Here is a 14,638-nt window from a genome sequence, read left to right on the forward strand (position 1 = left end):
TTATGCTTCTTGGATATATACATTGTTTCAATCAAATTTGGGAGGTTCCAGTCATTGCTTTTTAAAATACTCTGCTCCTTTCTCTTTAAAATGTGTTCTGGTGCTTCTATTATACTTATACTATACTGTATTTCTTGGAGGCTCTTTAGATTTTTTTTTCATTTTTTCCCATCTTTGTTCTTTAGATTACATAATATCTATTGATGTATTTTAAAGTTCACTGCTTCTTTCTTCTGCAAATTTAAAGCTCCTTGAGTTAATTTTATTTTTCATATTGGTTATTATACTTTTCAAATCCAAAGTTCCATATAATTCTTTTTATTTATTTATTTTAAAATATATTTTTATTGATTTCAGGGAGGAAGAGAGAGGGAGAGAGATAGAAACATCAATGATGAGAGAAAATCATTGATTGGCTGCCTCCTGCATGCCCCCTACTGGGGATCGAGCCCACAACCCAGGCATGTGCCCTTGACCAGAATTGAATCCAGGACCCTTCAGTGCACAGGCCGATGCTCTATCCACTGAGCCAAACCATCTAGGGCTCTTTTTATAATTTCTATCTCTGTTGACATTCTCTGTTTGATAGGATATTGTTATAATGTCTTTCTTTAATTCCTTAAAGATGGTTTTCCTTAGTTCCTTGAACATATTTATAATAGCTGCTAAATTCACATCTTTGCTAAATCTAATATTTGGGCCCTATCAAATGTAGTTTCTGTTGCTTGCTTGTTTGTTTGTATCCTATATATGGTTCACACTTCCCTGTTTCTTTGAAAAGTCTTGCAATTTTTTGTTGAAAACTTGACATAAAAATTCTGGATAGTGATTTCCTGTCAACATGGGGTTTATTGTATTGTTTCATGTTTGGCTGCTTATTGCTTTTATGGGCTATTTTAGTGAATTCTATTTCTACTTTAGTGTAAAACTTCTAATGTCACTCCTCAGATGGCAAAGCCTTGGGCATGTGCACAGTCATTCTGAATTCCGTCTTGCTCAGAGATGACAGTGGTTTTAGCTGGGCTGTCTTTCCCTGATCTTCATGCTAAGATAGTTACTGGTCTGCCTCTAATATTACCTTTGCCCAGTTGTTATACTTTAACAAATGCTAGTTGATTGTTTTTTTCCCCCTTAAAAATGTCTGAAGGCATAAATCACTCTACCATCTGAACCAATTAAAGTCAGCTTTTTAGCAAGGATAGCCTTTGAAGCCAGTCTTTCTGATTTGGTCATACCCGAGGAGACCTCTACTAAGCTTCTCTTTCCCTGGTTCTCTTCACTAAACATCTAGCTAAGCTACCATTTTAGTTATTACTGTCACAGAGCTGCCAGCCTTCTCTTAACTGCTCACCACCAAAACCTGCTTTTTATCTTTCACAAACTGTTTAGGCTTGAGCTATCCCACACTCTGTTCCAAATAAACCCAGACCCCTTGAGGTGAACTATGGGGTTATGGCCTGCCTGGACAGAACTTATATAAAGGTCTGCTTCTCTGAGAGAGATATTGCTACTCTGTGAGTAGGGTACTAAGTGGAGGCAGTAACCCTTAGTCTTGGATTCCCTTTCTCAGTGTAGAATCTCTACCCTATGAACAAACAGGGGTAAAGGCAATCCCTGACTCTACAGTTGGGAATTTGGTAGAATAAGAGAGTCTCAGACTTCAGTGCTTACCCGAATAGAGTTTCTACCACGCAGTACTATGGAGGGTGAGAAGTGCTGATAGCCTCCCCTTCATGGGGATAAAGTGTATCATAGACTGGGAGCTGGGGGGAAAGAGAGCTCCATTTTCTTGGTTGCATAAGCCCAGAGTAGAGTTTCCATCATATTGGGCGAGGGTTGGGGGGGAGGGGGGGTGAAGTGCGTCATGACTCACATGACACAGACTCTCACTCTTCTGAGATTTAATAGATTTTCCTAAATAAATATTTCTCCATTTGCTTAGGACAACTTTCAGAGACTGTAAATGGTTGTTTTCTCATGAATTTCCCCAGTTATGGTGTTTTACTGGGGAGGGGGTCAGTCCAGCTCCTCATGCTCTCCCTCCAGAAATGCTTCTCCTCACTTTTTTTATGACTGAAATCACAGAAAATTTTAGTATTGTATTTACCACAAAATGGGCCAGAAATCAGATTGTCTATATGAAATGAGGGAAATAATCAAAAGGACTCATTAAGTTAATATAAACTTTAGTTCTTTTTTTAAACCAACATGCAAAGCATGTTGATATAATTAAAAGTGCAAAGTTTAAAGAGTTAATAAGGCTTCATTTTCTTGGCAACATATGGTGATTAGATACTCTGAAATCTCTGAACATAAAACATTTTAAACCATTGGGTAAAATACAAAAATCATCTTTTAAAATATATCAATAGCCTACCAAGAATGTAATGGAAATAGAGCAATCCATTTTTCTCTTCTGAAGTATGATCTTACTTAATAAGGGTTTACTTTTTTCAACAACCAGAAGTACAAACATTGGAAGTCTGTAGCCAGTACAGCAGCTCCATTGGTGTCCCTGGGTCCTTTTATCTTTGTCACATCATCCTTATTTTAAGTCTTTCACCCTCATACTGATACCTCATGGGTTCAAGATCACTGTTCTGTCTCTAACCTCATGTCTGCACTCCAGGATAATTCAAAGACAAGGAAGCAGTACAAGGAGGATTATATGACAAATGAAAACATTTTCAGGAACACCCAATAGATTCTGATTTTATCTCCTTGGCCAGAACTATATCACGTAGCCACCTCTAGTTACCAAGGGAGGCTGGGAAATATACTTTTAGAAGTCGTACATGTTGCCACTGGAAAAAAATCAGGCTTCTATTAGTAAGAAAAGCATGGCAAATGAGTATTGGATAGAAAACTAGTAGTGTCTGCAATAGCAAGGCTATGGAAACCTGAGAATACTCATACAACATTGCTAGGAGTATAATTTGGCACAATGACTTTGAAGAATAATTAAGCTGCAGCTACAAAAGCTGAAGAAAAAAATGAATAAACTAAGGCCACTGATAGCACCATGGACAGATTTCAAAAACAATTTTTAAACAAAAAAGCAATATGTTATAGTATGATAACTTTTGTATAAACATTTATATACTATGTGAAAACTACCTTCAACAAGAAAAGACTTTAAAATGTGTCACTGGAGATTCTGAAACATAATCCCAGATACCAGTATTTTAAAATTTATTTCAGAATTTAGATCATATAAAAATTAAAGCAGATTCCATTTTTGAAAAACCAAACACTGTTTCAGGGGCACATCTTTCTTAATCATAAGGAGGTAGGATGTTTAGTGGTAAGAACGTGGGTTTGGGAGGCAACAGACCAAGTTTTAAATCACTGTTCTGAAACCTGGGAACTCTGCATCCTCCATACAATTGCATCAACTCTCTACCTGTTTCCCCTTCTGTAAAAACACAGCAAGAATTCCTACTTCCCAGGAGTGTTGTGAAGATTGGAGACAACAGTGTGTCTAACCCAGGTCTAGTCCTTATTAGGTGAATAGTAAATTGTTGCTTTGGTATATAAATTTGTTTCTCAATTTTTGTACCCTGAATTATTTCATACACACACTGTGGTGTCACTGGAAACCACTGTTAGGATCCCTGAAATAGCCTGGGCGAGACTTTTACATTCCCGTCACTAAGCACTAAAGGATCCTTTTCAATGGCACACCCAGGACAAAATGAAACAGGAAGTGGAAACGGAGCAGTTTGACGAATACGTTTAAATCCAAGGGGCCATGATTTTTAAGGCAATTTAACATTTAAAAAATATATCCTTTTAATAGAGACAATACTACATGTGTTCTAATGTTTAGTGTAGCTCTTTATATTATCTACATAGTTTATATTCTTGAAATTATAAGATTTTTTATAAATCTAAGACTCTTACCAAATTACAGGAAAAAGTATCCTTTATATATAGTATAAGCAATGCAATTATGGCTCATAGCTCTTTTAGAAGATGTTAAGGAAAAAAGTTATGGTGAGAGGTCAATTGTTTATTTAAAAAATTAAAAAAGATGCCAGTATAAACACACACATTGGACAAGGGCCACTTGGACCAAGAGTTAATGCTGGGATCTTATGTGCTGTATGATAAAATATCATATTTCAATCTGAATTCCTTATTCCTTCCTTAATGTAAGAGCAATATATTCCTCTATGGTTACTTGGGGGTTATATAATTTATAGTGATTTAATAAATGCTATCTGATAATATGATCTTTAAATTTTACTTAATCTTTCCTAGCTCTAAAAGAAAAACAACGAAAAATCCAATGTAGAAACACATTGCTGAATACTTTTCATTAACATGAAAATAAGTGGATGAGTACTTTTCAGTCTTAAAGGAAAGACAGGGAGATTCCTTTGAGGGCTGAGAAATTTGAGTGGCAGGACTGAATCCACGATGGTCTAGAGATGGCCAACCACTGCACAAAGACATGATTCTTTATGGCGCAAAACAGCTGCTTCTTCTTTCACTTGTGAGAGGGTGTCAAAATATCATATCACTTACTCCTTTAGGAAGATTAGGCAAATTTAATATGTTATTATTGTCAGCCAATGACTATGTACTTCAAATTAATTTGCCAATGAACTTCTCTTGAACTTGGGAGAAGGCATCTGATGATTGATGATGACAAAGGAAAGGTCCCGCATCCCAGAGTGCTATCAGAGTGTGGACATTTTAAAGGAAGGAAAGCTGAAGGAAGAAAGGCAGGACAAGAGAGCTGGCGACAGAACTGGCTTACTTTCTAGTCATGTCTGAACTTTAAATGGAGGAAGAGGACAGATAGGAGAAAGAATGCTAAAGGCTTCAAGAATATAGGGGCCTGTCAGACTCTGTGCTATTTTGGGTCTGTGCAGTAAGGTCTCAAACTCAAATATTGGGGAAAAGAGAAAAGATAATATTCTTGGGAAGGATATAATAATGCATATGCCCTCTGTATAAGTCATGGTTCTCCAGAGAAGCATAATCAATAGAATATATCCTATAGGATATTACATATATATTTTTATACATACTAGTATAATTAGGTTAATTACATGTAGTTGGCTCATGTGACTATGGAGGCTGAGAAGTCCCACAAGCTTTCATCTGGAGACCCAAGAAAGCAAGTGATGTAAATTCCAGTCCAAGACCACAGCCCGAAAAACAGAAATGACAATGGTCTAAGTCTGAATCCAAGGACAGAAGACTAAAGTGTGAGCTCAGGCAGTCAGGTAGAAAGAGTAAATTCACCCTTCCTCCACTTTTCTGGTCTATTGAGGCCCTCAGTGGATTGGATGAGGCCCACCCACATTGGGAAGGGCAAACTGCTTTATTCAGTACATCAGTTCAAATGATAATCTCTTCTGGAAATGCCTTAAAAGAATACTTGGAAGCAATGTTAAATCTGGGCACCTCAGGTCCCAATCCAGTTGACACAAAAATGAACCATCATATTTCCATTTGTTAATTAGTCTTGCGTGGAGTGTGGGCCTTCTACTGAGGCTCTGAAACTTGGTGCTCTATCTCTCAGCAGGGAAATACTGAGAATGTCCAAGTGTAAAAAAAATAGAGAAAAGAATGACTAGGAAAAATAGAAAAGCTTAGTGGTAGGCAAGTGCCAATTCTTTGGCTAACATATGGGAAAAATTACTAAAGAGAAAGCAATTTTTTAAATGGCAGGTTTAAAATGAAATCGTTATCTTTCTTTACATGCCCTTATTCAAACATTTAGCTTATTCAAACTTGGAAATCCATTGAGCCCCATGTGAGGAAATTAGAGTTGCTTTTATCTTTTTTAGCAAAAACAGAACATAGACATTATAAACAACCCAAGGTGTGAATACAATTGCCCCACATAGGTACAGTTACCCCAAATACAAATCTTGTCTGGCTACCGTTACTTTCTTGTCTTGATGGGATATGGTCATTTATTCCCCCTTCCATTTCTGTTCAGAAGGGACATTGGGTGTCCACTCTAAATAATAAGCTGTACATCATAAGTTCTCACTTTATTATTTTATTATTCTAAATAACAAACTGTACATTATAAGCCCTGACTTCACAGTCCCAGGCAGAGAGGGAGTTCTGACAACCTGAATGCCACTATTCAGACAACCGCCCTGGAAGGAAAATACACCAAGGGCATGTTTAACCACAGAGGGAGCAGAAGCCTTCCAAGAACTACAGGAGGAAAGACAAGGTTCCCTCCCTCAACTCAATGTAAAGCAGTTCTGGTCAAGAGGTATATTCAAATGATTTGGGAGTGACATTTTAAAGGAAGGAAAGATGAAGGAAGAAAGGAAGTACAAGGGAGGTTGTTTTTTTCAGCAATCCAAAATCAGAAGGTCCTGATTAATTAAAGCAACATGAAACATGTTAGTTAAATGTTTTGGTCAAACATTCTCTAAAACTATTTAGTAAGCTAAACTCAAATGTCACCAAATAAAGAAAAAAATATTTGTGTGTGTGTGTGTGTGTGTGTGTGTGTGTGTGTGTGTGTGTGTAAACTTTACATTAATCTAAACAGAGGTTCTTCCTGTTTGTGTATCTAGCGCTGGGAGTGCTATGATATATTTAGAGGTGTGAAGCCAGTAGACTGAGGTTCAAACCCTGCCTCCTTAAGTAACATGGGCAAGTTATTTCACACCTCTGACAACCGCTTTTCCATATGTAAAGTGAGGATAATAGAATCTACTTGATGAGGTTTTGTATGTATTAAATAATTCACAGGCCAAACTGTAGCACAGGGCTTAGCACCTAGATACCACTCATCACGTGTGGGTTTTTTTCATTTTTGTAAATAAATTTGTGTTGCCTTAAATATTTTGCACTCTGTAAGACATGAAACAATGGATGAAGTTGTGTTTTATATTATTTTATAGACTCAAAATTTTCAACCAATTTTACATGATTAACTAAAATCTGTGATTTTATCTAAAAGTAAAAATGACTATTTTTTTTTACAACAGCAACAAATAAAAAGAGCTAGAGGTAGAGAAAAATGTAGTAAGCATTTACTCAGTAGTAGGTCTGAATTATGTTTGGGAGCTAGAAAGATGATTAAGAAATGGTTAGTCTCCCCTAATCTGATAAAAGATATTTAGATTAGAGATTTTATGGGACGTGATGACATCTGTGATCCTCCACTATCAGGCCCCTACCTGTTTCTCTAGTTTTACAAATCCCTCAGTGCTCTTACCTCACCCTTAACTCCAGAACACCAAACGCTTATTCTCTGCTATTTTTTTATGGATTCCTTTGACCAAGCTGTCCTCTAAACCTGGGTTCCACCTAGATATCCTTAAAGATTCAACCCAAGCATCATGACTTCCTAAATTCTTATTCCCTTCTCCTCCTCTCCCATCCCATGATATTCCACTAAAATGGGCTATGTGCCACTCCTCAGGGTTCACATAATACTTTTGCATATTCCTATCACTGTAATTCCACATTGTTTGCCAACCCATGAGCTCTTTAGACTGTTTATTCATCTCTGAAGTTCTTCTTCCCACCTCCGAGCTTGGCATCTAATAGAAAACTCAAAATGATTAGTGGGATAAATGAATGAATGACCGATCTCATGTTAGAAAACAACTTAATAGTTTCTGCTATATACTGATTGTATTCCCCCCAAATTCATATGTAAAAATTTAATCCCATTGTGAGGATATTTGGGATTGGGAGCTCTAGGAGATAATTAGGTCATGAGGACAGATCGTTAGTAAATGCGATTAGCACCCTTATAAAAGAGGCTTCAGAGAGATTTCTCATCCCTTCTGCCATATGAACCAGAAAGTAGGTCCTCGCCAGACACTACATCTGCTGGCACCTTGATCTTGGACTTTCCAGCCTCCAGAATTGTGAGCAATAATTTTTTTGTTGTTTATTAGCTACTTGATCTGTGACATTTTGTTATAGCAATTCACACCAAGACAGTAGTGTTAGGGACAAACACAAGGTCCCTGAACTTTAGGTTATGATCAGCACTCATCAGATCACCCAGAACTGCAATTCCTTGGACAGTTCTGGACACAGCTAATGTATTATACTGTTTTTCAAGTGGGAAGATTTAAGAACAAAATGTATAATTCTATCATGAGTCAAGAGTCAAGATTATGGCTTGAAATAAATTCCACATCTGTAATTACTTCATCTGGGTTTTTGTGACTCTACTGCACACCCTCTTCCAGAAAAAAAGATTCTAGTAAAACTTCTTTGGCATCATTATTCAGTAGCAGGAAACTGTGATATGATACCTTTCACCAGGTTTAAGTTGAGTCTGGATGAGTTCAACAGAAAACCAAATTTCCTCAGACTTTCTCTGTGATCTTGCAGGTTACCTCAAGTTTGAAGATGCATATATTCAAAGATTTGATGGGACTTTTTACAAATTCATATGATTTTATTGATTATATGATGGAAAAAATCTGGAACTGGTCTTATATTGTCATTGTCATTACTGAGGTTGAGAGTTTTTGTTTGATCTCCATTCAAGCCTTGTGGAAGCTTGGCAATTGCACACTGGAGCAATTCAAATTTATGCAACATTTGACAGTAAGTTAATTACCAGAACTATGCAAAATTGAATTTTGAGAAAACAATTGTGGCATTTTTGAATACTTGTATGTTATGAATGTAGTTACCCGTAAGCATATGCAAGCTATCTGTCAACTAGCTGGCTCATTTTGAAGACATGTCCACTTAAGAGAAAATATTATATTTCAAAGATCCTTATGAAGCATAGAGAAAAGACTACAAGTACTTTGCCCTTTACCCTTGAAATGTATGCAGGACCCCTAACTAGAGTTGAACTCATAATAACTGAACTCCCAGGCACCATACTTGTTAAAATAGATACAGACACTAATCCAAACAGGCAGGGTGGTCTCTTCTCAAATATTCACATTCCACACACTGTCACAGACATACTCAAATCAGAGCAAGGCTTAACACGGAAACAGAGGAGACAACCATCTCTGCAGTGTGATTCCAAACATGTTCAGGTTGCCCACAAAAGGCAAGTCTTTTTACCAGCTGAAATTTCCCAATTTGAGATTTATTTTTAATCTTAACATTTTAAATATTGTTAAAAGGGAAATTCTCTGACATACTAGTATATGCATGAATAATTACAGAGGGAGATATAGCTTTGAAATTATATTTTCCTTTGTGTAAATAAATGTATCAGATGTACTGATTATGATAAAAGGGAGAGAGATTGGTTATGGTAAGAGGAAGAGAGATGAGAGCATGAGTCTCTAAAAACCAAAAAGAGAAGATAGAGCTTTTATAAGTTAGAGAATGAGTAAAAGGAAAGAATAAGAACATCAAAGGCAAACTTCTAACTGATATTTTCCCAGTATGGGGCATGAGCTCTACGGTTTATAAGGAAAAATATATCAAAAGCAGGAGTGGGGGTGGAAAGGGCGATGTTTTTCTCATTCTTCACCCTGTCTTCTTCAATGAGTCATATTTTCCATCTGAAAGTTTACTTATTTGTTTCCAAATTCTCAATATGGTATGAAGAATGAGCCAGAAATCATTTGGTTGCAAGAAACATACACCTGCTTAAACTGTGCAAATTATAAAGTTTACTGAAAAGATATGAGAGAATCTCAAGGAAACAACGTGCTTACAGTATACCTGGTTTCAGTTGATCCCAAAGCAGTCAGGCAACCTCTTTGCCTTTTTGTCTTTGTAGCCACTTCACATCTCTGTTTCTCTCTGCATGTCTGCTTTGTTTTTTTGTTTTTAACTTATTTTTACTTTTTATCTTTATTGTTGAGAGTATTACATAGGTCCTCCTTTTCTCCCCATTAAGTTCTTCCAGCCTGCTCCCACCTACCCCCACCCCCACAAGGTCCTCACCATTGTCTGTGTCCAAGGGTTACAGGATGAGTGGGAAGAGATCAACCAATGAACTTGTCTGCTTTGTTTTTAACCTGTTTTCTTAGAAAGGCTCTTTCATTTTGGCTTTTTCATAAATGCAGGTTCTATTGGTCTTGGCACAAGCTTAAAGTCCACCTCTAGGTAATTGTCCAGTTCAATATCCACAACAAACTGACTCCCAATTCCTGAGAGGGAGATACAGAGAGAGATAGAGATAGGAATAGGCATAGAGATAGAGGTAGAGATAGTCATAGAGATAATAGATAGATAGATATATTAGATAGATAGATAGATAGATAGATAGATAGATAGATAGATAGATAGATAGATAGATAGATAGATGATAGATAGATGATAGAGCTTCCATAACTGGCCAACAAAGAAAAGAGTTCCCTGGTCGATATCTGCATAAGTTTTTCAACAGATATTTAATATGAGATAAATTATATTAGAGCAATGTGTGAAAATAGACATCAATTAGGCATTTCTAACAAATTAACATTGCAGAGATGGATAAATAAAAAGGAATTAATAACACTGTGAATCAACTCCATCCAGTTTTCCTCATCCCTTTGGCAGGCGACTTGAGTTTTGAACCCTCCGAAGAAAATTGCATGACGCTAGTAGCAGTAACAGAGCGAGTGATGTGATCGCAAAGATAAGTCCCAAAATGTGCAGGCCAAATAGTTGCCAAAACAGAAGTTTTATACTTACACCCAGTTTAGGTATAAAAATTTGTTTCTTTGACATATATCAGTGGAATGCTTAAGTGGTGCTTTGCTAATATGTGAAGGACAAAAAAAATCAGTTCTAAAAATCAGGTTCTTCCAAATAATTTTAGAAAATAAACATTTTGGAATACCCAAGAAAGAGATTGAATAGGAGATAGGAGAAATGTTCAGAAGCATGTGGGCTCACAAAGACAATCTTTTTTACGTATTGTGGAAATTTTCTCAGAGCCTTTCCAGTACTGAAAGAAAGTTTTCATTCTATGATGTCTCCTATTAGATAGTCCCAAGCTCCTTGGGCCAAAAAATTGGGCTCTAATACTGTATTAGTTCAACTTTCATGTTAATGAGGACTGTTGCCCAATCTTGTGATTTTTATCCATTTTTTATCTTGCACGACAAAAATGTTTTAGGGCCCAATTCCTCAAACGTACAAATAAACTTCAAAAACTATTTCTAAATTGTGAGCTGTTCATTTGTCTTATAGAAACTCTAAGAGACTTCACAGATGAACAACTATTGCCCAACCCTGTGCTCATGGCTAATAAACATTCTGCTCTCATGTGTTCAGCTATGTGCCTAGCAAGAGTCACGATTTTTTATGCCAGTTGCACTTGTTTTTTATATAATTACATAATTAAAATTAAATATTATATAAAATAAATTTGAGTGGGAAAAGAGAAAAATGTGTTCTTTATATGGTGATTAAATTGGATACTTTGGAAAGGCTAAGTGTGAGTTGTTAAAAATTTCAGTGTAGTTAGAAGTTATTCACACCTGTCATTCATTCAACATTTAATGAATATTTATTGAGTACTTTCTTTTTAATATGTATACATATATATGTGTGTGTGTATATATACATATATATTTCTTATTGATTTCAGAGAGGAAGGGGAGAGAGAGAGAGATAGAAATATCAATGATGAGAGAGAATCATTGACTGGCTGCCTCCTATACACCCCCTATTGGGGATCGAGCCCAAAACCTGGGTATGTGCTCTGACCGGGAACCAAACCGTGACCTCCTGGTTCATAGGTCAATGCTCAACCACCTGAGCCACACCAGCCAGTACTTTCTATGTGTCAGCCTTTGTTCCAGACTTTGAAAATACAAAAATGAATAAAGCAATGTTTTTCCTCTCAATTTGCTTATTGGACATTCTGTAGGTGTAGGTCCCCAATATAAAGGACACACAATATTATCTTAAGACTTAGTGAGGACTTCTGGGAGAAGGTTACAGCTGAGCAGAAACCTGAAGGATGAGGAGAGTTATCCAGAGTTTAGGAAGCAGATGTAGAAGGGTTTTTCAGCTACAGGGGGGGAAAAACACACATGCAGATACCCAGGGAAGGGTGAACCTAGTATATTCTGGGACTTGAAATAAAAGGAGACAAAGATAACTTATGTAAATTAGAAATAATGAAGAGATTTATGACTCATATATTCTGTACAGATTATATCTTGAGAGAAATAGAGAGTTATTGAAGGGTTTTCAGAGAAGCAAGTTAATTAGAATGATAATTCTGAGAGATCACAACTACACTGACTATGAAAAAAATGAACTGGACTTAAGAGCAGATAGAAGTCAGTTGTAAACAGTTCAGTGGAGAACTAATAGTTACCTACACTAGGATAACATGAGTTTCCAAACTGATTACAAAAAAGACATAAAACCTTAATAGACATATAACCAGAAATAACTGATAAAATTATCAAAGAAATGTGTGCTACCAAAGATCACAAAGTCAAGTGGTTTCATAGAAATGTTATTTGAAAAATCCCTATGCTGGTGAAGCTATTTCCAAACATTCAAAAAAATAGAAAGAAAAATTCCAGTTGATTTTATAAAATTATCATATCATTGGTAATGATACATCTGACAATTACACCAAATGAACCCAAAGAAATAATACCCCCCAAAACTGTTAAAAGCCTATTTATTAATATATTTACAAAATATCTAAGCTATAAGCCAATTCAATTAAATTAAACTTTAATTTAAAAAGTATGGTCCAGTAAGATTAATTTTTAGAATGAATGGATAGTTCACATTATTTATTTCACTCATAAGTCAAGAAGAAAAACCATCTGATCATTTCAAGATATGACTATACAGCCTATTAATAACATTCTAATATTGTTATTATTCCTAAAAACTCTTCTCAGTAAACTAAGCATAAAAGTTTATTTTCTTAACTTAAGAAAGGTTTCAAGTTATTTAAAATGATATAGAGTTAACATTAAGCACTTAGTATATTTTCTATATGTCTTCCATTGTACAAAGTAATCTCAATCTGCAAGCTCATTTAATACTCTACATTAATTAACAATCCACACCTCTTACTTAACTCTACCTTGTCACCTGACCTGATTTTTCTATAATTCTGGCTCCATTTATGTTTTAATTAAATGTAACTTTTTCAGAGAAGAATTACTTGAACCTCCAATCTAAATTAGAGCTTGCATATTTTTCTCTCATAGCATTACCCTTTTAAAAAAAAGTCATGACCCTTATCACAAGTTATAATTATGAGACCAAATCTTTATAACCTCTTAAATTTTTTATCTTACCATGAGACTTTAAACATCAAAAACAGTGTCAAATTATTTCACCACAATATAACCAGTACCTAACACAATAACTACACATGAGAGGTGCTCAATAAAAACTTATGAATGGATAGATGAATCCTAAAAAAATCGTCATCAGAGGCATCCCCACTAAAGTCAGGAACAAGAAAGAAATTATTTCTGTAACCATTGTTATTCACCATTATTCAGAAGTTGTAGTCACTGAATAAAGAGGGAAAAGATGAGAAATATGTTTTAGAAAGGAGGGATTCTTTGTAGAGGTATTTTTTATCTGAACAACTTAATAACAAATTTCAACATGGAGGCATGGAAACTAATTCATAAAATTGAAATAGTTTTATTTCATATTGGTAATAACTAGATAGAAAAATCTTGTTTTAAAAATCCCCCAATAGAAATAAAAATACCAAACACCCAAGAAAAAAATAGCTGGAAATATGGAAATATGTACCTGATAAGAAACAGAAGGAGAGGTGGCAGATCACAGTCCATGTGAGGTCTTTGATCTTAATCTTGCCCTTGAGCACTACAGAATCTCTTATGCTTTGTTGGTCAATATTCTCACACATTCTCCAGGCTCATTTCAACCCTGATCCACAATTTTTAACTCTCCCCCTTTCTCTCAGAAGATGAGCTTGACTGCTGCTTCACAGAGAAAATTAAGACACCCACTGGAACTTTTTAAAATTCCTATTATCTACAAATAAATGGAGCTGTTTCTAACTCTTACCACAATGAAGTAGATGTTTTTCCTCCTGCCTAAAAGTGATCAGTCTAACCATGCAATAGCCTTGGAGAACCTCACTGTATTGATTTTATTCTTCCTTCATTCCCCATCTTCCTCCAGCTATCATCCTTTTTTTACTCTTCGTCACAAGAAACTTTTTGAAAAAGTGGTCTGTGCATACTATCTCTATTTCCTTGCCTTTTATACACTTATTATCTCATTGTTTCCTTGTTTCTTCATTAAGAGGCCACAAATCTACTTTCTTCAAGGCCATTGAAAACTTCGTTGAGACTAAATTTTTATTTCAAATATCTTTTTAGTCCTTATTGCACTTGGCTCCTCAGTAGATTTGATACCATTATCCGTTCCCTTCTACTTTAAACTCAGTTTGACCTAATTGATCCCAAGCTCTCCTGGCTTCCCTCCTGTCTCTCGGCATCTTTATTGGGTCTTCTTTCTCTCCTCATGTTTAAATGTAGTTGTTCTTCATCTAAACTCATACAGCAGAGCCCCAATTTTTAGTCTCTTCTCATCATTCACATTCTCTCCATGTTAGCTTACCGATTCCAATTATTTCAGTTACTCACGTAACATCATCTACTCACATATCTACATAAATTTTTGAGCTCTGATCCTGAATATCCAACTTTCTCCTGGCATTTCCTTTTTCATTCCTCTACATATACCCGAATTT

Source organism: Myotis lucifugus, unplaced genomic scaffold, assembly GCF_000147115.1.
Source record: "Myotis lucifugus unplaced genomic scaffold, Myoluc2.0 scaffold_30, whole genome shotgun sequence".
Classification (NCBI taxonomy): Eukaryota; Metazoa; Chordata; class Mammalia; order Chiroptera; family Vespertilionidae; genus Myotis; species Myotis lucifugus.